The 24854-nt window shown below is 43.7% G+C and overlaps 1 protein-coding gene across 4 annotated transcripts in view; it reads left to right on the forward strand.

The window, feature by feature from the left end:
• Positions 1-2311: 2311 nt before the first annotated feature.
• LOC124789992 (troponin I-like) overlaps positions 2312-24854 on the forward strand; it is a 136859-nt gene continuing 114316 nt past the window's right edge. Inside the window, exon 1 of one of the 4 annotated variants that reach the window (XM_047257537.1) lies at positions 2312-2428. The gene's annotated coding sequence lies outside the window, so the exon portion shown is untranslated. The remainder of the gene's footprint in view (positions 2429-24854) is intronic. The other 3 variants (XM_047257536.1, XM_047257534.1, XM_047257533.1) reach the window with 3 other exon arrangements.

A 24854-nucleotide genomic window follows, 5' to 3' on the forward strand; every position in this document is an offset into this window, starting at 1 on the left:
AACTTTCCCCACAGAAATCAATCCGGGGGCGTCAGATCCGGTGAACGTCTCTATGCTATTCAATACCGCTTCAACCGCACGCGAGCTATGTGCCGGACATCCATCATGTTGGAAGTACATCCCCATTCTGTCATGCAGTAAAACATCTAGTAGTAACATCAGTAGAACTTTACGTAGGAAATCAGAATAGATTGCACCATTTAGGTTGCTATCGATGAAATGGGGACCAGTTATCCTTCCTCCCATAATGCCGCACCATACATTAACCCACCAAGGTCGCTGATGTTGCACTTGTCGCAGCCATCGTAGATTTTCCGTTGCCCATTAGCGCATATTAATGCCGGTTTACGTTACCGCTGTTGGTGAATGATGCTTCGTCGCTAAATAGCACGCTTGCAAAAAATCTGTCATCGTCCCGTAATTTCTCTCGTGTCGTGTGGCGGAAGTGTACACGACGTTCAGAGTCGTCGACATGCAATTCCAGGTGTATAGAAATATGGTATGGGTGCAGTCGATGTTGAAGTAGCGTTCTCAACACCGACGTTTTTGAGTTTCCCGATTCGGTCGCAACTTGTCTGCTACTGATGTGCGGATTAGCCGCGACAGCAGTAAAAACACCTACTTGGGCATCATCATTTGTTGCAGGTCGTGGTTGACGTTTCACATGTGGCTGAACACTTTCTGTTTCCTTAAATAACGTAACTATCCGGCGAACGGTCCGGACACTTGTATGATGTCGTCCAGGATACCGAGCAGCATATATAACACACGCCCGTTGGGCATTTTGATCACAATAGCCTTACATCAAAACGATATCGATCTTTTCCGCAATTGTTAAACGGTCCATTTTAACAGGGTAATGTTTCACGAAGCAAATACCGTCCGCACTGGCGGAATGTTACGTGATACCACGTACTTATACGTTTGTGACTATTACAGCGCCATCTATCGCAAAGCGAAAAAAGTGGTCCAACTAAAACATTCATATTTCTTTACGTACTACACGAATATGTAATAAAAAATGGGGGTTCCTATTTTAAAAAGCGCAGTTGATGTCCTTTTGACCTACGGCAGCGCCATCTAGCGGGCCAACAATAGCGCCATCTGGTTTCCCCCTTGAAGCTAGACGAGTTTCGTTCTTTGTAGTTTTTTCGTTCGATGCTTATTTCGTGAGATATTTGGCCCGGTCACTATCAATGGAGCACCCTGTAGATGCTCATTCTTTCCGCGCTATACGCGATTGGAATAATAGAGAATTGTGAAAGTGGTTCGATAAATACTCTGCCAGACACTTACAAGGAGACGGCACGACCGTGTTGTCGGGGATTTGTCCGGAATTTTGTGTGGTGAAAGAGGACCCCTAATACCTCACGTGGTTAAAATATTAGGTCGCACTACCCGAAAAATGCCGGGAAAAATCGATCCAAAGTTTCTTAGGTGCCGTATAAGTATAAAATGTTAGCCCGTTGCCGACCGGCTGTCTGGCCTAGTTGTTTGCCGGCACGGTAGCTCAGCGTGTTCGGTCAGAGGGCTAGCTGCCCTCTGTAATAAAGAAAACTGAGTTAATGGATCAATAATGAACTTCGATGGGCGTCAGGGGACATCAGCCACGAACAATTGTAACGAACTATAACGAAAAACATGAGATGAAAAAAGAAGGTTGTTTAGGGCTCGGACTCTTACGTCAGATGTCTCGGGTTCGATTCCTCCTCTGGCACCTTCTTTTTCTTTTGTTTCATTTTCTTTTGTTTCATTTTATTTTGTTATTCCACCAATTATTCAGAAAGTTTCCCAAACCTACATTATCTTTAACAAATTACGTGGTTGAAGGCGCAGGCGGTCGAATTTTACGACGAAGGAATTTCCAAGCTCGTCCATCGCTACGATAAGTGCCTTAATTTAAATGGCAACTATGTAGAAAAGTAGTATTTAAGTGTGGCTTTCCTCTGTATATAATAAAAAAATTCCAATACTTTATTTATTTTTAATTCCAAAACGTAATGTACTTTGTGGATAGCCCTCGTATTTTAACCACGAGCGGTGTCAGGGGTCCTCTTTCACCACACAAAATTGCGGACAAATCCCCGACCCCACGGTCGTGCCGTCTCCTCGTTAGATGTGATTTGCCGAGCATCCATGTGGATGTGGTTGCAGCGCGCGCGGCGGTGCGGCCGGTGCAGTTGCCGCAGCTGGGGCGGCGCCTTGTGCAACGGGCAGCGCGCCGAGAAACCAGATCCAGGGGGCCGCCGCGTCCTCCTACACCCCGGTCGCGTTTCGGCGCCGGGTATTTCGGCCGGCCAATGGGGAGCCGGCGCGGGGCTCGCGTCGCCGCGCGACGCCTCCGCCGCCGCCAGTCGGGCTCCAACCCACCTCCTGGCAGGTCACTCGTGCTCTGTCTGCGGCCGACTCCCCTCATCCTCAAGAGCAGGTGAGTGCCGCTGCCCAGCACGCCCGTACGGTCCACACAGTCAGTGGGGACGCGATAACGTATCACTGCGAACCGCTAAGATACCTCAACACTCGATTTAACGAAAATGTAGTGACAATGAAAAATTTGTTCTGAGGCGGGACGCGAGCTCATATTTCCTGCTCATTGCGAGCCGTTGTCTTAATCATTAGGCTACCTGACAACTCCTCGTTCAATGACGTTACATCTTTATCGCTCCATTCATTTCACTTCACACATATTCCTTGTGGGGCGGTAGAACTCCGCCCACCACCGACTCCGTTTCTCGACTGGTACTGATCGCACATATCCCGTGAGAACCTCCAGGTAGCAGTGTTCTTTCTGATATCGTATGTAAAAACACCAGTAACAATGAAAGTTCGACAGTTGACGACCATCTGAAAGAACGCATCCCAGACAACTACGGCCGGCCGGGGTGGCCGAGCGGTTCTAGGCGCTACAGTCTGGAACCCCTCGACCGCTACGGTCGCAGGTTCGAATCCTTCCTCGGGCATGGATGTGTGTGGTGTCCTTAGGTTAGTTAGGTTTAAGTAGTTCTGAGTTCTAGGGGACTGATGACCTCAGAAGTTGAGTCCCATAGTGCTCAGAGCCATTTTTTTGAACCAGACAACTACAGTCTATTGCGACAGTGAAAACAATTTAATCCCGACAATCTGACGAGTGAAAAAAAATCTTGGCTAAGACACATGACACTGCACCTCGCAGCTGCAAAAAAAAAAAATTAAAAAAAAATAAATAAAAAAATAAAAAGGTCTCTTGTAACAAAGGTGAATGGGCTCTTTACTATAGCTGTGTTTTCATCTCGTCCCTTAAAAACTTGATTTAACGTCAGTCAGGAAACGTATTTGTGCCGTATCAGCCATCTTACGATGGTTCTGTGCGGTCTCCTGAACGTTAGCAGTAAAGGTACGTCTTGTAAATCCACTGTACGTAACTGCGCGCCTAGAAACTACTGCACGAATGAGAATTGAATCGTGCTGTTAAAACTCACAAATTATACGCACGAGCGGGTGTTGATAGGTATTCGTACGCTACTGTGCAGTCGCTTCTATTCAGCCAAGGCGTCGCATAGTACAGTAACAATGAAAGTTCGACAGTGGACGACCATCTGAAAGATCGCATCCCACACAACTACAGTCTATTGTGACAGTGAAGACAAGTTAATCCCACCACACTGACGAGTGAGTGAAAGGAAATCTTGGCTAAAACTCTGCACCTGGCCGCTGGAAAAAAAAAAAAAAATTCTCCTGCAACTAAGGGGAATGGGCCCTCTACTATAGCTGTGTTTTCATCTCGTCCCTTGAAACGTTGATTTGATGACAATCAGGAAACATATTTGTGCCGTATCAGCCATCTTACGATGGCTCTGTGTGTTTTCCTGAACGTTAGCAGTAAAGGTACGTCCTGTAAATCCACTGTACGTAATCGCGCCTAGAAACTACTGCACGAATGAGAACTGAATCGTGCTGTTAAAACGCACAAATTATACGCATGAGCGGGTGTTGATACGTATTTCTTACGCTACTGTGCAGTCGCTTCTATTCAGCCAAGGCGTCGCATAGCACAGTGTTGAATGACTTCAAATCCTAATAGTGGCCCACACCGTAAAATTTCTTCTCAAAGACGACGTTGTTCTCCTTAGTTCAAATGGTTCAAATGGCTCAGAGCACTATGGGACTTAACATCTGAGGTCATCAGTCCCCTAGAACTTAGAACTACTCAAACCTAACTAACCTAAGGACATCACACACATCCATACCCGAGGCAGGATTCGAACCTGCGACCGTAGCGGTCGCGCGGTTCCAGACTGAAGCGCCTAGAACCGCTCGGCCACACCGGCCGGCGTTCTCCTTAGTGCCTGATACTGTCGTAAGATGCTCACCAAGACATCAGGTACTGTTAGTAATATAAAATTTTTCTGCCTTGCTCGAAAAGTATTTTTGTTTATATATGAGCAGTTCCAATGACTCACACAATACCATCATCAGATGTAAAATACTTGACTACAAACCGCGTGTCAGTGTCATAAGAATCATACGAATTGAGTCTGCCGCTTATAATAATGCAGTTCATACTGATGTGCTCTTCGCAACCACGCATTATATATCTGGTGGTTGTTAACAAGGCATTGAAACCAGACATATGTTAACAAAAATATGTTGCGAGCTGGACACGACATTTTTGCATCACTAAAAGTATTAAAATCGCTACAATCCACTGACGATGCTACCATTTGAGATATTCTTGTTGACTGAAAAATTCCGGAAGAAATATTTCAGGGCAGCATATAGCTAAAACCATGACATTTACTAGTGAAATAAGCCAACGAATCGTTTCAGCAACGTGCGAAAAATGGGGTTTTCTTCCCAACTTATAGCCTGATACACATAGTATTAGCCTCTAGCTCATCTTCACATTTCTTTTATTTTCAAAACGATACGAAGCGTTAAATGTGTTACTTTACTTAATGATGCACCAAAACTTTAAAACGCATTCTCTGTTTCGTGTATGACAAGCAAATATTTCATTCTGCTGTACGACTATAAATTTTTCGAAGGAATTTTCAGTGGTGGAAAGCAGTGTTCACTGAAGACGTCTCTATTGCTCGATTTCCCTCACACGGTTTCTCGAAGCCTCGTGCAAAACACAACGGAAGGACTGAAATACTAGTTTCTTTCCGGATAGTGATTACATGAAGGTTTAAAGAGCTGATGCAAAATCCAACTTCCCGTCTTACAATAGTAAGCCCAGTTGCCTGAAACTAAAGAGTCCTCCGAAAATATAGTTTTACTACACTTGGTCTTAATTTTGCACCGAATTCACACAAGAGTTTTCTTGCTATGAATGTCATATGGTCCGACGAAAATATTTACTTTCTAGGCTGCGAGTGAGCAACAATCGGTTCTGCAGCCTCGCCACGGTTAAGATTAGTTATGAGTGTATTCTGTGCCGGTGTGTTGTGCCAACATGTGTGTGAAAAGAGATAGAGGGCTATGGTTTTTCCTTATAAGCGTAGCTGTTGGTCGCCGTAGCAGTCCATTAGGCGGTGTGATGATGGCAGCCCAGTATTTCTAGATACAGGCTTGTCACACATTTCACACCTTTGCACATAACTTCCGGATACTTCTTTACCGCTGTGAATTGCGATGGATTTCGTAACTGACCGTTTCCTGCTGCAAGTCCAACACGTATATGTCTTTCTTTGAAACGGTTACGTATATGCGGATCTTTTTCTTTGACTGTCTCAGACATATTTGTGGACGTTTGACGAGGTACTAACAAGCAGTACTCATTGTTGCTCCTTTACCTATAACCTATGGTTCTCTCTGTACAATCAGCATTTGTTACTGATTTTTCTCTTCAGATGCCGATGGTAGTAGACAGATAACGAGTTGTCATTGAGATAACGCCAGCTTTGTTGTGCTTTCAGTTTGCCGTAAAGAACAAAGATCTTGTGTCCACTGCAGAGAGAAAGCGACCTGCAGAGAGTCATCACCGAATACCGCAGTGGTGCTTCAAAAATTCAAATCTCATCAGAGCATCGTCGTTCTAGGTCGTTATTTTCTTTCACTTGGACCGTAATATGTTCTCAGATGGCTGAGTGGTACAGAGCTGCTCGATAAAGGCAACAGTCAGCATCAAATGCTGATCAGATGCACGCGCTTAATCATATCAGGGTAGGCTCCACCGAAGCGAACAGCCTCCTCTCAAACGTCCACTCTTGTGTTGCTTTCGCTAATTACTCATGTTTGTAGAAAAAAGATTCTCCGACAGTGAAGAGGGACGAAGCATTTGGGCGATTACCTGATGAGAGATCACAGCTAAATCACCTTCTCTAACGAACTCGTTACAAAAGCAACGTACATTTTAAATGCGGTCTTCTGTTCTCAAGCACTAGCATTAAACTGTTCCTAACAATACGTTACAGTACAAAGGAAATGAGCATGGTAAAATTCGCTGAAGAAAAAAGAAACAAAGTGGCTTTCTTCCATCATCGAAATGTCTGCTGTTGATTACAGAAGATCTACATCCACATCTTCTTCCACACTCTGTACACCACTGTGAATTACGTGGCAGAAGGTACCTCACATTTTGTCCCCAGTACGTTGTCCTCGATGGTGAGTGTTCATCGGAGGTGAGGGTATCATCTGGAGTGCCCCAGGGAAGTGTGGTAGGCCCGCTGTTGTTTTCTATCTACGTAAATGATCATTTGGATAGGGTGGATAGCAATGTGCGGCTGTTTGCTGATGATGCTGTCGTGTACGGGAAGGTGTCGTCGTTGAGTGACTGTGGGAGGATACAAGATGACGTGGACAGGATTTGTGATTGGTGTAAAGAATGGCAGCTAACTCTAAATATAGATAAATGTAAATTCACGCAGATGAATAGGAAAAAGAATGAATACTCCATTAGTAGTGTAACGCTTGACACAGCCACGCCGATTAAATGGTTGGGCGTAGCATTGCAGAGCGATATGAAGTGGAACAAGCATGTAATGGCAGTTGTGGGGAAGGCGGATAGTCGTCTTCGGTTCATTGGTAGAATTCTGGGAAGATGTGGTTCATCTGAAAAGGAGACCGCTTATAGAACGCTGGTGCGACCTATTCTTGAGTACTGCTCGAGCGTTTGGGATCCCTATCAGGTCGGATTGAGGGAGGACATAGAAGCAATTCAGAGGCGAGCCGCTAGATTTGTTACTGGTAGGTTCGATCATCACGCGAGTGTTACGGAAATGCTTCAGGAACCCGGGTGGGAGTCTCTGGAGGAAAGGAAGCGTTATTTTCGTGAATCGCTACTGAGGAAATTTAGAGAACCAGCATTTGAGGCTGACTGCAGTACAATTTTACTGCCGCCAACTTATATTTCGCGGAAAGAGTGCAAAGATAAGATAAGAGAGATTAGGGCTCGTACGTAGACATAGAGGGCCGTAGACACGGGTTCACAGGTAGATGCCGTGTTTCTAGACTTCCGCAAGGCGTTCGATACAGTTCCCCACAGTCGTTTAATGAACAAAGTAAGAGCATATGGACCATCAGAACAATTGTGTGATTGGATTGAAGAGTTCCTAGATATCAGAACGCAGCATGTCATTCTCAATGGAGAGAAGTCTTCCGAAGTAAGAGTGATTTCAGGTGTGCCGCAGGGGAGTGTCGTAGGATCGTTGCTATTCACAGTATACATAAATGACCTTGTGGATGACATCGGAAGTTCAATGAGACTTTTTGCGGATGATGCTGTTGTATATCTAGAGGTTTTATCAATGGAAAATTGTACTGAAATGCAGGAGGATCTGCAGCGAATTGACGCATGGTGCAGGGAATGGCAATTGAATCTCAATGTAGACAAGTGTAACGTGCTGCGAATACATAGTAAGAAAGATGCCATATCGTGTAGCTACAATATAGCAGGTCAGCAACTGGAAGCAGTTAATTCCATAAATTATCTGGGAGTACGCATTAGGAGTGATTTAAAATGGAATGATCATATAAAGTTGATCGTCGGTAAAGCAGATGCCAGACTGAGATTCATTGGAAGAATCCTAAGGAAATGCAATCCTAAAACAAAGGAAGTAAGTTACAGTACACTTGTTCGCCCACTGCTTGAATACTGCTCAGCAGTGTGGGATCCGTACCAGATAGGGTTGATAGAAGAGATAGAGAAGATCCAACGGAGAGCAGCGTGCTTCGTTACAGGATCATTTAGTAATCGCGAAAGCGTTACGGAGATGATAGATAAACTCCAGTGGAAGATTCTGTAGGAGAGACGCTCAGTAGCTTGGTACGAGCTTTTGTTGAAGTTTCGAGAACATACCTTCACCGAGGAGTCAAGCAGTATATTGCTCCCTCCTACGTATATCTCGCGAAAAGACCATGAGGATAAAATAGATCCTGAGAAATCAGTACCCAGACCAACCACCTCTGGCCGTAATAACGGCCTTGATACGCCTGGGCATTGAGTCAAACTGAGCTTGGATGGTGTGTACAGGTGCAGTTGCCCATGCAGCTTCAACACGATGCCACAGTTCATCAATAGTGACTGGCGCATTGTGACGAGCCGGTTGCTCGGACACCATTGATCAGACGTTTACCGTTGGTGAGAGATCTGGAGAATGTGCTGGCCAGGGCAGTAGTCGGACATTTTCTGTATCCAGCAAGGCCCGTACAGGACCTGCAACATGCGGTCGTGCATTGTCCTGCTGAAATGTAGAGTTTCACAGCGATCGAATGAAGGGTAGAGCCACGGGTCGTAACACATCTGAAATGTAACGTCCACTGTTCAAAGTGCCGTCAATGCGTTTTAAAGTAGATCTAGACGCGTAACCTTCTGTCCACGAACAATACGAGACTGGAATAGAAGGGAGAACCGATAGAGGTACTCAAGATACCCTCTGCCACACACCGTCAGGTGGCTTGCGGAGTATGGATGTAGATGTAGATGTAGATTTACAGAGGCATATAGGCAGTCATTTTTCCCTCGTTCTGTTTGGGAGTGGAACAGGGAGAGAAGATGCTAGTTGTGGTACGAGGTACCCTCCGCCACGCACCATATGGTGGATTGCGGAGTATGGATGTAGATGTAGATGTAGATGTCACATGTATGAAGCGCACGAAGGTTGTCGCGGTATACGTAGCGTCTGCCAATTCACGTTTTTGGCGTATCCGTGTTCAAACTGACGTGTCACCATTCGTGCTGCCCTCTTTTGTATAAGTCCAATAACCCCTGTCGGATCTGTTTCTTACGAGTCCCACACAGGCGGACAAAATTCCAGCATGCATCGCACGAGTGTTTTGTAAGTAATCTCCATTGTGGACTGACTGGGTTTTCGCTTTATCCTGTCAAGCTATGAGCCTGCTTCACCTACGAATGAGGCTATGTGACCAGTTCGCCACAGATTGATAGATCGAGGTATTTGTATGGGATGACTGGTTCGAATGACGACTCACTGAAATTGCAGTCCCCGTGCCAACTTGGAAATCTTATTAAGATCTGAATGGATTTTCAGCAGATTCGTCCAGATAATACTTCATTATAGATAACTGCACCACCTGCATGAACGTTGAGGTATTAGTATTGTCTGCCATGTCAGTGGTGCGCGGCGCGAATAGCAGGGGTGCCGACACGCTTCCCGCGGGCCGCGGGCGCTCCTCAAACGGCTTCCACATCTGTCGATGACTCCCCGCCCGAGGTCGGCTATCGCGGGTTGGGTTGGCCACCTCCGGCGCCCGCTGGCTGTCCGACGCGCAGCCTGGACGGCGCGCCGTGCCGATTTCTAAAGTTAGCGCCAACAGAAATATATCGCGGCCGCGAGTCAAAAATGGCGGCCGCCCGCGCCTGCGGCTGGAGAACGGGGGAAGGGAGACGGTGACGATCGTCGCCCGCCGCCCACCGCCCACGCACAACCGCTGGAGACACCCCCGCCGCCGCCCCGCGTAACAAGCCGGCTCCAGCCGACTGCGGGGAACCAAACTTCTGGCCACAGCATGTGGCCGCTGCGGAAGCGCCGTTGACTTTAAGTCCAGAGACACTTCGTCACGCGGACTTCTCTCTCGTTTGAAGATTAGGTTCTTATAGTTATATGTTTTTACGGTGCCATTATGGCCTTATCACTTTAGGACATGGTGTAAAAAAGATCTGAGGATGGTCATTACGAACTGAAACCGGTCATCGTCTAAAGAATTCATATTGTGATCAAAGACTGGAATAAAAAACATTTGACAGTATTGGATCACTGTTTGTATACGCGACCATGTCACAGTTGGTGAGATTAGTTTCTTCTTCCTCTTATTCTTCTTTCGTATTCATATCTCACGACAGGTATCGGCTGGACGCTCTCCACTTTCGTCTGCCCTGTGCCTCTTCCTTAACCTCCCAATAACTTGGTCCATTTAGAGCAGTATTTAACATTACTAGCCTTCTTCTTCCCCCTGCATTCTCTTCTTCGCAATCTTTCCATTAACGACTCTTCCTTCGCAATGTGTATGCCACCCATGACGATTTCCTCATTATAACCATTGCAAAAAAAATGTTTCAAATGGCTGTGAGCACTATGGGACTTAACATCTGAGGTCATCAGTCCCCTAGAACTTAGAACTACTTAAACCTAACTAGCATAAGGACATCACACACATTCATGCCCGAGGCACGATTCGAACCTGCGACCGTAGCCGTCGCACGGTTCCAAACTGAAGCGCCTTGAATCGCTCGGCCACACCGGCCGGCCTATAACCACTCCAATAGTTTCGTTTCCTCTCATATTCTTAGAAGTACTCCTCATCCGCTATTCTGTCAGCCAGCTCCAGTTTCAGCACGTTTCTTCACAAACACATTTCAAAACGATCCAAGCCTGTCATAGTTTTTCCTAATTTTGGAAGTCAGTCATGTAGAAATGTCTAAACGATAAAACCTCCTATATTTAACCATTCTTCTATTTAGGCTGTAAAGCCATTCTCAAGTGATTCATTATTGTTCTATGGCACTTAACTCACATTCGAGGGCGCCCATACCCGAGGAAGGGAAGAAATATAGTGTAACTTTTTTTTCTTTTTTTTTTTTTTACATGGCTGCACGTTGAGAGACCGTGAATAGTTACAATTGAAAGAGAAACAGCCCTCGGTCACTATATTTTTAACAAATTAACTTGGTTTCAAAACTTCTAGGAGTGTCTTCTTCAGAATTTAAAACAAGGAATGATCTATATTCTATAACATGGTCACAGAATAATGACTAAAAACGTATGATAGGGTATAAGTACGGAATCATCATAAAAGACTGACAGTACTTAAATTTCATTTACAAAATAATAAATATGCCAGAAGGGCATTAGTCATTATTTTCATCGGAACTATTGTTGCTGTCAACATGCCTATCACCTTTTCAAATGCTGTTTTACTCACAGACATTCAATTTCTTATTTCCTCCACATAGCTTCCATTTTCTACCGCCAAACTTTCTAAGTTTCTAAAACACTCTACGTGTTTTTGGGGTCGTTCCTACGAATGACATTTTGACGGGACCTTCATTTCTGATGATTCTGATCATTCTTCCCACAATTACAAACCTCTCCATCATAAATTGATAAATTGTACCTCTGCCTCTGATTCAGCCAATACTGCTTGATCATCTCCATACCAAATTGTCTTCATCCTTTTTCGATGCGGACACAGATGAGACTCGTGTTAGAAGAGGCGTTAAACAACGACGTTGTTTACCATCAACGCTTTCCAATAGTTCTGCTGACAAGGGAACCTCCCCGTCGCACCCCCCTCAGTTATAAGTTGGCACAGTGGATAGGCCTTGATAAACTGAACACAGATCAATTGAGAAAACAGGAAGAAGTTGTGTGGAACTGTGAAAAAATAAGCAAAATATACAAACTGAGTAGTCCATGTGCAACATAAGCAACATAATAGACAATTTGAGGGTGGGAGCGCTGTGGTCCCGTGGTAGCGTGTGCAGCTGCGGAACGTCAGGTTCTTCGTTCAAATCTTCCCTCGACTAAAAAATTTTACTTTCTTTATTTTTGCATAGTTATTATCTGTCCGTTCGTTCATTGGCATCTCTGTTCACTGTAATAAGTTTTGTGTCTGTGTTTTGCGACCGCATCGCAAAACCGTGCGATTAGTAGACGAAAGGACGTGTCTCTCCAATGGGAACAGAAAACATTTGATCGCAAGGTCATAGGTCAACTGATTCCTCCACAGGAAAACACATCTGATATATTCTATACGACACTGGTGACGGCATGTCTCTCCAATGGGAACAGAAAACATTTTATCGCAAGGTCATAGGTCAACTGATTCCTCCACAGGAAAACACATCTGATATATTCTATACGACACTGGTGACGGCATGTGCGTCACATGACAGGAATATGTTGTCGACCCACCTAACTTGTACACTTGGCGAATGGGTAAAAATATTCTTCTACCTTGCCCGATTTAGGTTTTCTTGTGGATGTGATAATCACTCCCAAAAAAGTGATGAAAACATAAGAGTTTGTCACATAAATTGAAAATAAAAAATTAAATTTTTCACTCGATGGGAGATTTGAACCAAGGACCTTTCGTTCCGCAGCTACTCACGTTACCACGAGACCACGGCGCTCCGGTTTTCTCCTTCTCCTTAATGTTGCATATGTTCCATTGAACTATTCAGTTTGTATATTTTGCTTATTTTTTCACAGTTCCACACAACTTCTTCCTGTTTTCTCAATTGATCTGTGTTCAGTTTATCAAGGCCTATCCACTGTGCCAACTTATAACTAAATCCGAGGGGGGTGCGATGGGGAGGTTCCCTTGTGAGAAACTAACGGATAAGGTATTATAAACGGCAGAGGTATAATAGTAGGACGAACTTAAGCATCGGCCATATATTCTGTCTGTTTCTCATCCTTGAAAGATAGTACTCCTGCCGTCCCGCAACTAGCTCGGTACCGTGCCACCACTTTTGTGAACTACCGGTGTTTCTCGTCTCGCCGCAGGTTTCCACATCGCATTTTTTCCGCTGTAGTTGCTAGAATTTTCAGCCCTGTCCCGTTTTGCGATACGCGTGCAAACTTTTTCTGGCTATGGCGTAGGGTTTTGTGTTACACCACACCTACCCATAACTACATAAATCTTTCGTCGTAATTTCAGTTATATTTACGTTTCTAGGTACGTCTACAGTTTTTACACTATATGCTCAAAGGGAGGGAAGAATGCAATACTAGAATTTAGCGTCTCATTGAGAAGGGGCTCATTCGAGCTAAGGCACAAGTTAAGTTGGACAGAGACGCTTCAGGCGCCAGCGGTGGTGATCCTCAAGCAATTTCCTCCAGCTGTTTCTGTAAAACTTACAAGAAACCTAGATTAGGACAGCTGGAAGGCGGATGGTTTGACACCCTCTCCCCACAACGTCTCACCCAGTTCGCTACTTTTATTTTCCCTTCAATAGTCATCTTTATTGCTGTAAGATCTCACTGGGAGGATACGTTCCATCACGCCACGCAGACTAAAACTTTTCCGTCTCGCCGGCAGCTTGGCACCTTTCGTTTTTCCACGTGTTATCCATCCAAAACAGGTTTCGGTATATTTCAAACTCTTCTTCCATTTTTGTCATTGTTGTTTATTGTGCTAAAAATACGTTTCCATTTTTTCCAAATATCCATCTATTTCTATTGTATATATGTTAGTTATGAGGATATTTTTGGATATCTATACTAAGGTTTATTTTCTTTGCTTATAACTGGCGTTATCACAGCATTCTGGTCGAAAATATTTGCGTATTGAATAATGTAGAGAATCGTACAGACCAGGATGGACCTATTGACAATAGAAGCCACATCTTCACGATACTAAGACACTGTACCGACTTTAGAGACCATGAACGGTACTAACTATCGTTCCTCGAGGTTGCGATAAGTCGTTGTCAGTAGATGCGCCCTAGAAGCAATATTACGTCTGTGACCGAAATTTGGTTGCCTTCTCTTCGGGGCTGAAATTCTCTCCAGGTCACCCGAGTTTATGTTTATACAGTTTTCATAAGCCGTTCAGCGTGAATGCAGGGATAGTTCGTGAAAATAAGGCCACAATCCATTCCCGTGTCTATTCTTGTCCAAGAGACGTCGAAATCATCTGGAAGCCAGATTCTGTTATTCCTTCCACCGTTCTTATCGTTTCCTCCTCTAGTTTCTTCATTCTGAAGAAGTGTGCAACAGTTATAACCTGCACGCCGTAAGAGTAACAGAGCTTCCTCGAGAAAGCATATAGTAGTGACTGTAAAGGAGAAACTGCAGATCAAGTGATCAAGTGAGCAAGAGAAAGGCTTGCATTAGCAGCAGCATCATCATATTGTACTCATAAGATTCTAGTTCTTTTTCGTTTTGTGAAGTTTTCTGGGCATTTAAAGCCTTATCAAGATCTTTTTATCTCTCGAAGACCTGTGCCACGTAACAGCACTTACTCTGATGGCTTTTCGCGTAACTTCTCCAATACAAGGTATACACCAAGATATACCTAGGTACTGTTGCATACTCCAAGGTACACGTCAGAACTGTGCGTTTGCTGATCCGTGTTAGCTAGTCTCGTATCACAACTGCAGGTTGATAAATGCTTTCTTTCCAGCGAATAAGAATATATAGCCACGAATATTATAAATGAGCGTCCAGTAACTTATCAAAACTCATGGGAAACTAAATTTGTATTCAAAATATCCAATGGTGTACTGTCGGTCTGCAGTGTCCAACGGGCACAATATTTTCAGCGATCATACATGTCGCCATCATCACCCCTCAAACAACACTGGTATAATAGTTTACTGTACCTGAGTTGCTTGAAGTTTCGACAGTGGATATTCCCCAATACATGTGCTTCCAAAATGACATTATCATGTTTCCACCTCGTTTTTATAGTTTGCCAAGAGAGGCACTCCTGTGGTAAAACATTGGACTTGTCGGGACGGTTGTTCATCCTGATTAAGGTTTCTTGTGGTTTCCCTAAACCGCTTATGGTGAATGCCAGGATGATTCTTGACAACAGCACAGCCAATTTCCTTCACCATTCTTCATCAAGCAGAGCTAGTGCTCCCTGTCTAACGTGGCGTTAAATCCTAATCTTCCTTCCTTCCGTATAGTTTTGTACAGCTATGTATATATTCCAAAAGACACCAAACAGTGCATGGTCAAGGCTACTTTCCACTAGTATTAGCCACTTCACGTAACATTCACGAAAGGAGGGAGGGTAAAAAAAACCGTATACAAGCTTCGGCAAGTGCGCCAGTCTCTCTTGTATCATGATCCCAACATATGATAGAATCATTAAATGCCATAATCTCTCTTATGTCATGATCCTGAAATACGACAGAACCAGGAAAATTATTGAACATTCTTCCTCGTGCACCGATTCTCTAAATTAGGCAACATTGTATAACGAGAACAACGTCGCGTTTCTTCCAGAGATGCTGATCTAAATTTCCTAGGTGCCTCTGATAGACGTTCTGTGTCTTTCGCCGAGCTGTTACGATCCGAGTAGGGCATTCTGAGTTCATTCAACGTCTACTGACTCCAAATACTGGGACAGCGCTTCAGAATAAATCGTACGAACTTCTTCCGTGCTGTCACCCTAACGGAAGCGCTACACTTCGCCAGAATTCTCCCAACAATCTGTCTTACATTAGCTATTCCTGCTATTAGTTTTTTGTCCTCGTTTCATTTCATATCACTTCATAGTAACACCCCAAAGATACCACAATAAATATTTGGAACAGTAGAAATATCATGTAGGTTCTGTTATATTTTCTAGGATCTCTCGATCTAGTGCCTCTGTTATCATTCTCATATGTCTCCTCAGAGTGATGTTTCCTTTGAAACTTGTAAATTACGACATAATTATGGTTCTAATTCTGCTTGCAATTCAAGAAACATCTAACGTATCCAATATTTCCCAGACAATATTATCAACTTTTCTTAAGCAGGTTCTACAATGAGATCCTTACAGATGAAACATAAGACAATTTTTGTGAGTTTTAAGACAGCGGAAATCCAATTTATTGATATATTACGGTCCACGGTTCAGATACTTGCTACAGAAAATAGGGCGCTTGCATACATGCAGCGATAGTTGTGTGCTTCAGTGCATTTAACAAATTCTAAGAAACCTATCACAGAAGTTAATCTTCACATCTTGCACTTATGGACCTGAAAATTGGTGCATACTTGAACTGACTCTAATAATATATGACACACCAAAGTTTGATATAGCGTTTCAAAAGTGCTGTTGTGATTATCGGTTTAGGCATGCGTGTTGTCTTTCAATGTGGAACGAAGAACGTACTATGGAGTTGTGTTTCAGTTTGGGAAAACTTAGTAAATTTCTTGTTCTACTTTCTGTCAGAGAAATCTCAGATAATGTCAAATACTGTTCCGCATCCACCTGTTCGGGAGAACACGCCTAGGTCATGATTAATAAAAGTACCGCAGGATTAATCTGGCTACTACTGAGCGCAAAGCTTGCCAACGAAAACGCAGTCTACTTTTTCATGACTGATCTGACGTACATTCAGAGCACGGGAAGACCATTCTGCCAATTCCTTCTGACCCTTATTACTACAGTCCATTGCGTTCAATTAAAAAACTCTGTCTCCATACACACGATTCCGCGATATTGTGTTCGTGTCATGCCAGCCTCTGAATGGCGATTGCATTGTATGACTAATCGAGAGAATGACGACCATTCGCCTATGAGGCGCTGACATCGAGTGAAAGCGTTTAATGTATTCGACCTTACTCAGACGATGACAGAAAATGGTCCAAGCAGCGCATTACCGTGCACTGAGATATGCAGACATGGTGAAGCACCAATATTTCACTTTTTTTTCAGTGTAATACTTTTTGAAGGATCCGTGACTCAACGTTATTCATGCAAGAATGTCGCACATTTGGTCTATCCGGTACCACCCAAAGACCACATGCCAGACCAATATCTTCCAAGAAAGAATCAGCTTATCAGACTCGTGAATATACGAATATACTTACCATAACTCGCTATAAACGCAGTGAAATCGTTCTTCTTAAAATTTTAAGGCATGTCCCTTGATTCCGCCTAAAAAGGCGTGATGTTGCCGTGGCGTTCAGTCCCGAGATTTCTCTAATGCAACTCTCCACACTGGTCTATCCTGCGCAAGAGTTAGTCTCCCCCTCCCTGCATTGTCAAATATACCAATCCTCGATGACTCTGGACGTGTCCTATAATCCTATCCCTTCTTTTACTGACCTTACGCCTTTTCTCCCCATATTCGACTCAGCACCTCTTTATTGACTATCCGATCTAGCCGTCAAACTTTCAATATTCTTCATAACACCTTATCTCAGAAGGCTTCTGTTCTCTGCTTCTCTGAACTGTTTATCGTCCACGTTTCACTTCCTTACAAGGCTACACTCCAAACAAATAACTCAACTTCGGTCATAGGCGGGTTTCTGCTGTCCAAGTAGCAAAACTCATCCGTCACTTTCAGTGTCTCATTTCCCAATCGAATTTTCTTACGATCCTCCTAGTTAATTAGATAACGTTCCATTTTCCCTGCCTTGCTTTTGTTTATGCTCATCGTACAACATGTTTTAAGGCTGTATCCGAAGTGCTCAAGTAAGCTCCCCATTTCTTTTCCGTCTCTGACAGAATTGCAAACAAAGTGTTTCATTTCTTCTCCACTGACGTTAATTCATTTTCAGAATTTCTCTGTGGATTCCTTTGCTGCTTGTTCTACATAGTTCTATATAAAGGCTGAAAAACTTGGACTATGGGCTACAATCCTCTCTCGCTCTTTTCTGAACTACTGCCTGCCTATCATGCCCTCAACTGATACAACTGGTTTCTGATTTCTGTTCAGGCTGTACATAATCTCAGTATAGAATATAAGGGACGTGATTTTTATATTATGTATACTTACTTTATTTACTGTCTGTATAACTGTCTCTGTAGCCGAAGTAGCTGGTGTGCACTGTTACTATGGCCTGATGAAACCGGTTCAAGTTCTACTGAACAGAAGAGAGAAAGAACGATTTCTGACTGCCACACTATTCTTCAATGTCGTGTATTAAACCCCGGACCTCTCAGCAGTGTCTCATGTAGTAACGTCATTTTACACAACTGAAGTTTATCCGTCAGTCGGATGGAGACGTTTAGTGCAGAGATGCCGCTGGTGCTGTCGAAGTGCAACGTGTTGGCGCCCTTCCCCTTCGACATCACACACACCACACTTCACCGAGCTCTTCACAGACTTCTACATAGGTCCGCTAGAGACACAACACACACGCACAGTGAAAAAAATATGCCAATGTGAGTGACGGAGAAATCGTTTCTACTGAGACAGTTCAACAATCCCTCTTGAGTCTGCCATCAAATACCACATAACTTTTTTCTTTTCTTTTATATTTTTGTTTGCTTTACTTAGTATGTTAACAGCTTATCATTGTTCATAACTGGAATGAAGTGCTGCTCTGCAAACGACATGTAGTCACTATACCACAGGGACGACCGTCTTGTTAAAGAAAGGAAGGAAACTTGCGGTTTAATGTCTCGTCGGAGACCACGTCATCAAAAATGTAGCCCAAGCTCGGAGAGAAGCAGGATGAAGAAAGAAACTGGCCATATCTTTCCAAAGGAACCACGCCGTCGTTCGCCTAAGCGATTTAGGGAAACCACGAAAAACCGAAATCAGGACAGCCTAACGGGGATTACAAATACCATTCTCCCAAATCTTGTTATATTGATTTAGAAGCATTTAATGACAAGTTGGTGCGATAGACAATAGTATGATTCGAGTTTTGGCAGCACGAGTGCCTCATCAGACTATCAGTCTAAAACGAGGTGACGTTGCTGTCCAGCTCTCAGGAAAAGACGAACATTTACTATGATCAGCTAAATCCACTGTCTTCCCATAAGAATGTTTGGCACGGTTTATAGCTTTATCTACTGTCGTTATCTGTTCGTAAATGCGATATCTCTCACACAAATTTAAGAAATCATCAGTCACCTCACTTAAGATGAACGGTGTACAAAAACAAACGAGTAACATATCTAGAGTACAAGAGATTTCACAGGAAAATAATTTTAAGGAAACAGACTACTGTAGAATTTGATCAGGTAAATATAATTTTGAAGTGATAGATTGTTGCAACACGAATTCATACTTCTGACATCTCTCCTATAGTGAACTAGTATTCGTTTCACTCAAACCGTGCTTGTCATCGAAATGCAACAAATACATAACACTTATTTTATTAAAGCTATTGTGGGAATCAGACCAATGCCTCGATTCATATACGAGGGCTGTATTAGTTGGTTTATTTGCAACATTTAGCTACGCCTTCCAGCAAATCCTCCACATAGTCACCGCTTCAACTTAGACATTTGTCGTAGCGTGGTACCAACTTTCCAATACCCTCTGACAAAAGGTATCTGCCTGTGACTTCCGCCAATTCCCTGCGCTGGTCTTCAGCTCGTTGTGTGTGCCAAAATATTGTGCTCATAGCCAGCGGTTCATGTGAGCGAAGAGGTGAAAATCAGAAGGGGCCAAGTCCGGGCTGTATGGTGGGTGATCAAACCTCATCGAAAACGCTGCAGGAGCGTCTTCGTTGCCCTCCGAAGTGCTTCTGAGCATTGTCCTGAAGAAGGAAACGCATGACAATTACGTAATGTGGACCGCATGAAATCAGATTGAACCCCTCAGCAGGCACAGTATACTTAGCGGGAGACTCTGTTATTGCCACCATCTTTACGTCTCGTTGTGCTCTCAGGACTGAAAAGTGTGACGTGACGCGACTGATGGGCTTACTAGAGATACTGTTCAACTCATCTGCGCCAACCCTCATCAGATTTTCAATGTGGTTTTAATTTCGCGATTGATCAGAAGTTGAAAAGAAATAGCACTCGTAATTTTATGAATTATGAGTGCTAAAATTCCAAAGTAGGTCCTTTGGTTCTGCCAGCTATAATGTAATTTGCCTCGTTCACTTCCCAGGAGACCTTCCTTCGAGTGGGATTTATGGAACACGGTCCGTGAATGTTGGCATGTGATCTGGTTAACGTGGTTATTGAAATTGTTGATCTGGCGGAGTGCTGAAATTTTTCTGGAAAATGCGGTATTACGAAGCATGAGATGCAATATGATTCTCGAGACACATTGCACTAGTGTAGAAGTCAGCCAATACAGAGCCAAAGCAAAACTGTAGGACTTCTTCACTCACAAAATACCTTTATTTTCAATCAAGCAACTCGGGATCCATCTACATAGACTGCTGTGTCTAAAACGTGTATATCCACTTCAGTATGATTTATTTATAGCACTTACTAGGGACACAGTATAAGCCTTGTGGTTTAGATATTTCGATGGGAAAAATCAGACTACATATCCAAACGTTCTGGGTTCGACTTCTAATCTGTAGGAAGGTCTGTGTTTGGCAGATAGCACGGTTCTTGCTTCTGGTAATACTTTCCGTATGTAGGAAGACCAAGATGCAGCATGGTTCATATTCTACATTAAACTGTATGTCCGGTTGAAGGAAAGTAGCATCATTCTTCTAGTTAAGACTATTTGGAACTTTCTGTAAAACCTTCAATTTGTTAATCTCTGCAGCCTCTGTACTATATACAAACTGCTTTTTATTGCCAAGTATAAGAACTCATATGGCAGAAGACGCAAAGACAACCTTGTTAGGAGACAAAATATTAACTCAATTTGTTTCCCCGTAGCAATCATCAGAAAGAGGGCAGTATGTTAACTTCTTAGACTCGCAACTGATACAGTGTAGACTAGAGAGCATTACATAACTAACGTAGGCGAACTAGTGTTTTGCCGAAACTATAAACGAATCTTAGATGTGCTCGAAAGTCCTAAAAGAGGGGACTTTTGTGTTAGCTGTATCAGCCAATTTTTTGACGTTATGGACGATGCTACTAAATTAAAAGGTTGTTAAATATTGAATGAGATTCTTATTGTCTCCTTTCTGGGTCTCGCAGCGCGAAACACAAATGTACGTATTTATTGTTGTTTCAGAAACATTCACAATGGGATCGACAGTACATAAGAAGTAAAATTAGGAGGCAACTTAGAGGTTTATTGAAATCCAATCATCGGTCAGTTCTATCGCGTCTCTAGAAAATTTAAAGACGATAAGAAGGGTATACTAAGACACTATTGCCACAAGTAAGAAAATGAGGTATGGAAAGAATATGTGGGAGAAGAAGTGAGAGGAAAGTGAGCATATAAGAAAGGCAAAGGCAGTTGATGATGGAAGCAAGAGGTTGAATAATATACGTGTGTTTCCCTGTGCAACCTTCAGATTGCCTACTATTAAAGACCGTGTCGTCAGTGCTGCGGGAGAAAAGCTTTGAAATCTTTTGCCTGCTGTACACCCCCTGACAAATTTTAAAACAGCTTCTTTTGGGAGAATTGAAAATCTGAATCAGTTGTCAACATTGACAAAATGGCGGTCTTCTTGGTTCGTGCGCAAACATCTCATTATTTTGTTTTCGTTTCTGAAAGGTCCCTACTGTCTACGAAGCTCTATTCGAATAATCTTTTACCGAAAAGCCATCAGTCGAGTATGTCACAAATGGATTCGACGACAAAAATTTCGCAGTTTTCTCTCTCTTTACGTATCATGCCCTTCCTAGTTCCCCTAATAACAACACTACTCTTTACACAGTTATGTAGTGAAGTCACTTCTAAAGAGGTGTACAGTACGCACAATGTAGAAGAATTACATGGAAGCAAATTTGTGTCTTAGCTATTTATTTAATACAATGTGAAAGTACTACATGGAAGCAAATTTGTGTTTTAGTTATAGTTAGTTAGATTCCAATTCTTCTACATATTTCATCATTTCTAGACTCTCTCTCTCTCTCTCTCTCTCTCTCTCTCTCTCTGTCACACACACACGACATTATTCCACTCACCGCAATTCACACACTTAGCTTCAAATGCAAAATCATTATTACTTTTCGCTGACTTCACTTCAACAGCAGTTAGGTAATCGACTGCTCTGAAACAGTGAAAATACGGAAGCAGCAACAGACATTTTCTTTATACGAAAGACGTATACACCACACATACCTTTTCACAAACGATTGACCTGTGCCAATGTGAGTAATATATATATTTCTTGAGGCTATAGAAGCTGTTAGATATTTGCATCTTTCTCAACTTCTTTAAAATTACACTTATTATTTTTATGATATTCCTTACTATGTCTGAGGCAGTATCTCCACAGCCAAGGTCACTGACGCTTGCTAGTGCTGTGGCGCTCAACTCAGGGGTAACTGACTCGAAACCCAGCGAATGATGAATTTGGAACAGCAGTATTCAGCCAGCAACGGGAAGAGGTGTCGCGACATACAGTTCCTGATCACTTTTCCGTCCGCTGGCATCTGAGTCAGTTTCCATCCGCCAAAACACTTCTCAGTGTCTCTGTGTAGGCATGACAACGTGCATCGAACGAATTCAGACACGCGCTGTTAGGACAGTAACAGAACGGCATAGCCCGTACGATAGTGTAATAGAAATGCTCGGGGAAGTTAAATGAGGAATCCATTCTGCTGCCACTATCGTATAACTTGCGTACGAGTCACTAGAACAAATGAAGAAAGATTAGGGCGTGTGCAGAGGCAAAGAGACAAGCATTCTTCCCTCGCCCAATACGCGAATGGAGTAGGACACAGAACAGTTACTATTGAAGTGAAGTACCTGCCAGTATGCACTGCATACTTGGCTAACATAGTACACTGGAGCGTGAAACTTAAGGACAAAAGTAACTTTCGCGTGATACCTCACTGCCAAGTAAACATAGTTCGATGAAACTTGGACCTAGAAAGAACACCTACAATAGGCTTATAGTAAAGAAGGTAAGTGAAAAATTCGCAATTAGACGAACAGAAATGACACTTTTATTGAAAGACAATTGACTCTGAAGTCGCTGCCGATCACGGTGTTTTCCTGGACATTACAAGGGGGGGGGGGGGGGGAGGGAGGGGAGAGGGTGGCATGGTTCTTAATAGGGTTATGATGACCAAAGACGGCAGTGCAGGCTCTGCAACGTGCTCCTATGCTGACCGCAAGATTGGTAATGAGTTGTTATAGTAGGGTGTTCAATTCCTCCACAATTCAGCTGGATGGTCGCTGGTGCATACGGACGTGTTTCAAAACGTCTTCCCAATACATCCCACGCGTGGTCGCTGGGATTTAAATTGGATGAACTGGTAGGCCTGTCCATATCTCTCACTACGACAGCTCCTCCACTTGCGTAGTTCGCTGCAGTCGCGCACTGTGATCCACAAGAAATGAAGTCATGGCCGAGTGCACTCCTGAAAAGGCCCTGGTGGGGAAGGACTACAGTGTCACATAAACACTGACTACAGAATGTACCGTGTTTGAAGATCTGGATGTCAGTACGACCATGCAACATTACGCCTCCCCACACCATAACATCTAACCACCAAAACTGCCATGTCGACAATGTTCCTGGATGCATCACGCGTTCTCACATCAACTCATATGAGGGTATATCCATTTTTCTGATCCAGGTGTTGTTGTGTGGGGAGGCATAATGTTATTTGGGCGTACTGAATCTTCGATCACGGTACACTCAGCTGTCAACGCTATTATGCCACTGTACTGCTTCCCTGTGAGGATTGTTTCGGCGGTGCAGTCGTGCCTGACTTCATTTTTTATGGATGACGATGCACGACCGCATCTAACTGCGGGAGATCTTGGAACGAGAGGATATTCGGCGAATGGACTGGCCTCTTCGTTTCCCATCTACTACGCATGGGATGCGTTGGGCAGACGTACTGCAACTCGTCCACGTGCGCGAACGACCATCCAGCAGTTGCCAACCGCCCTGGTGGAGGACTGGAACGCCCTACCTGATGATGATGATGATGATGGTGATGTTTGGTTTGTGGGGCGCTCAAATGCGCGGTCATTAGCGCCCGTACAGAGTCCCAATTTTTACACAGTCCAGTCCAGCCACTGTCACGAATGATGATGATGATGTGATGATGATGATGATGATGAAATGAGGACAACACAAACACCCAGCCAACCGGCCGGGAATCGAACGCTAGCCACTAGACCACGAGCTGCGGACACGCCCTACCTCAAGAACTCCTTAGCAATATTGTAGCCCAGCAGGTGAGCACGTTGCAGAGTGTGCATTGCTGCCCGTGGTAATCACACACGTTATTAAGAACCACGGCTTGCCTTTTGTAATCTGCAGGGGACCAGCATGAACTGCGGTGACTGTCACTTCTGTTCGTCTGGTTGCGATTTCGTTCAGTTACCTTCTGTATTGTACTGTAGCTGTTATATGTATCTACGGTCCAAGTTTCACCGACCTATGTTACATAGCAATGACACATCACGTGAAAGTTACTTTCGTCCTTCAGCTTTGCTCACCACTGTATGTTTGCGACTACTATCCGTCTGTCGGAGGGGACGTTACATTACGCCGTCTTGAGTCTGTGGACTGGAGTAGACTTTGTGCCCTATTCCGTTTCTTTCCGTAATCATTCATGACAGCTCTTGATTAAACTCCATGCCACAGAATGTCTGTTATGTCCCAAGATCACTCGAATAAGTGAGGAACTACGCTAAAACCTAAATCTAGGAAGAGAAAGAAATGTGTGAGGAAGGCCAGCCGCTGTGGTCGAGCGGTTCTAGGCGTTTCAGTCCGGGACCATGCGGCTGCTGCAGTCGCAGGTTCGAATCCTGCCTCAGGCATGGATGTGTGTGATGTCCTTAGGTTAGGTAGGTTTAAGTAGTTCTAAGTCTAGGGGACTCATGACCTCATATGTTAAGTCCTATAGTGCTTAGAGCCATTTGAACCATTTTTGAAGACCTCCACTACATATCTCAG

This window comes from Schistocerca piceifrons, chromosome 3 (genome assembly GCF_021461385.2).
Source record: "Schistocerca piceifrons isolate TAMUIC-IGC-003096 chromosome 3, iqSchPice1.1, whole genome shotgun sequence".
NCBI classification, from domain to species: domain Eukaryota; kingdom Metazoa; phylum Arthropoda; class Insecta; order Orthoptera; family Acrididae; genus Schistocerca; species Schistocerca piceifrons.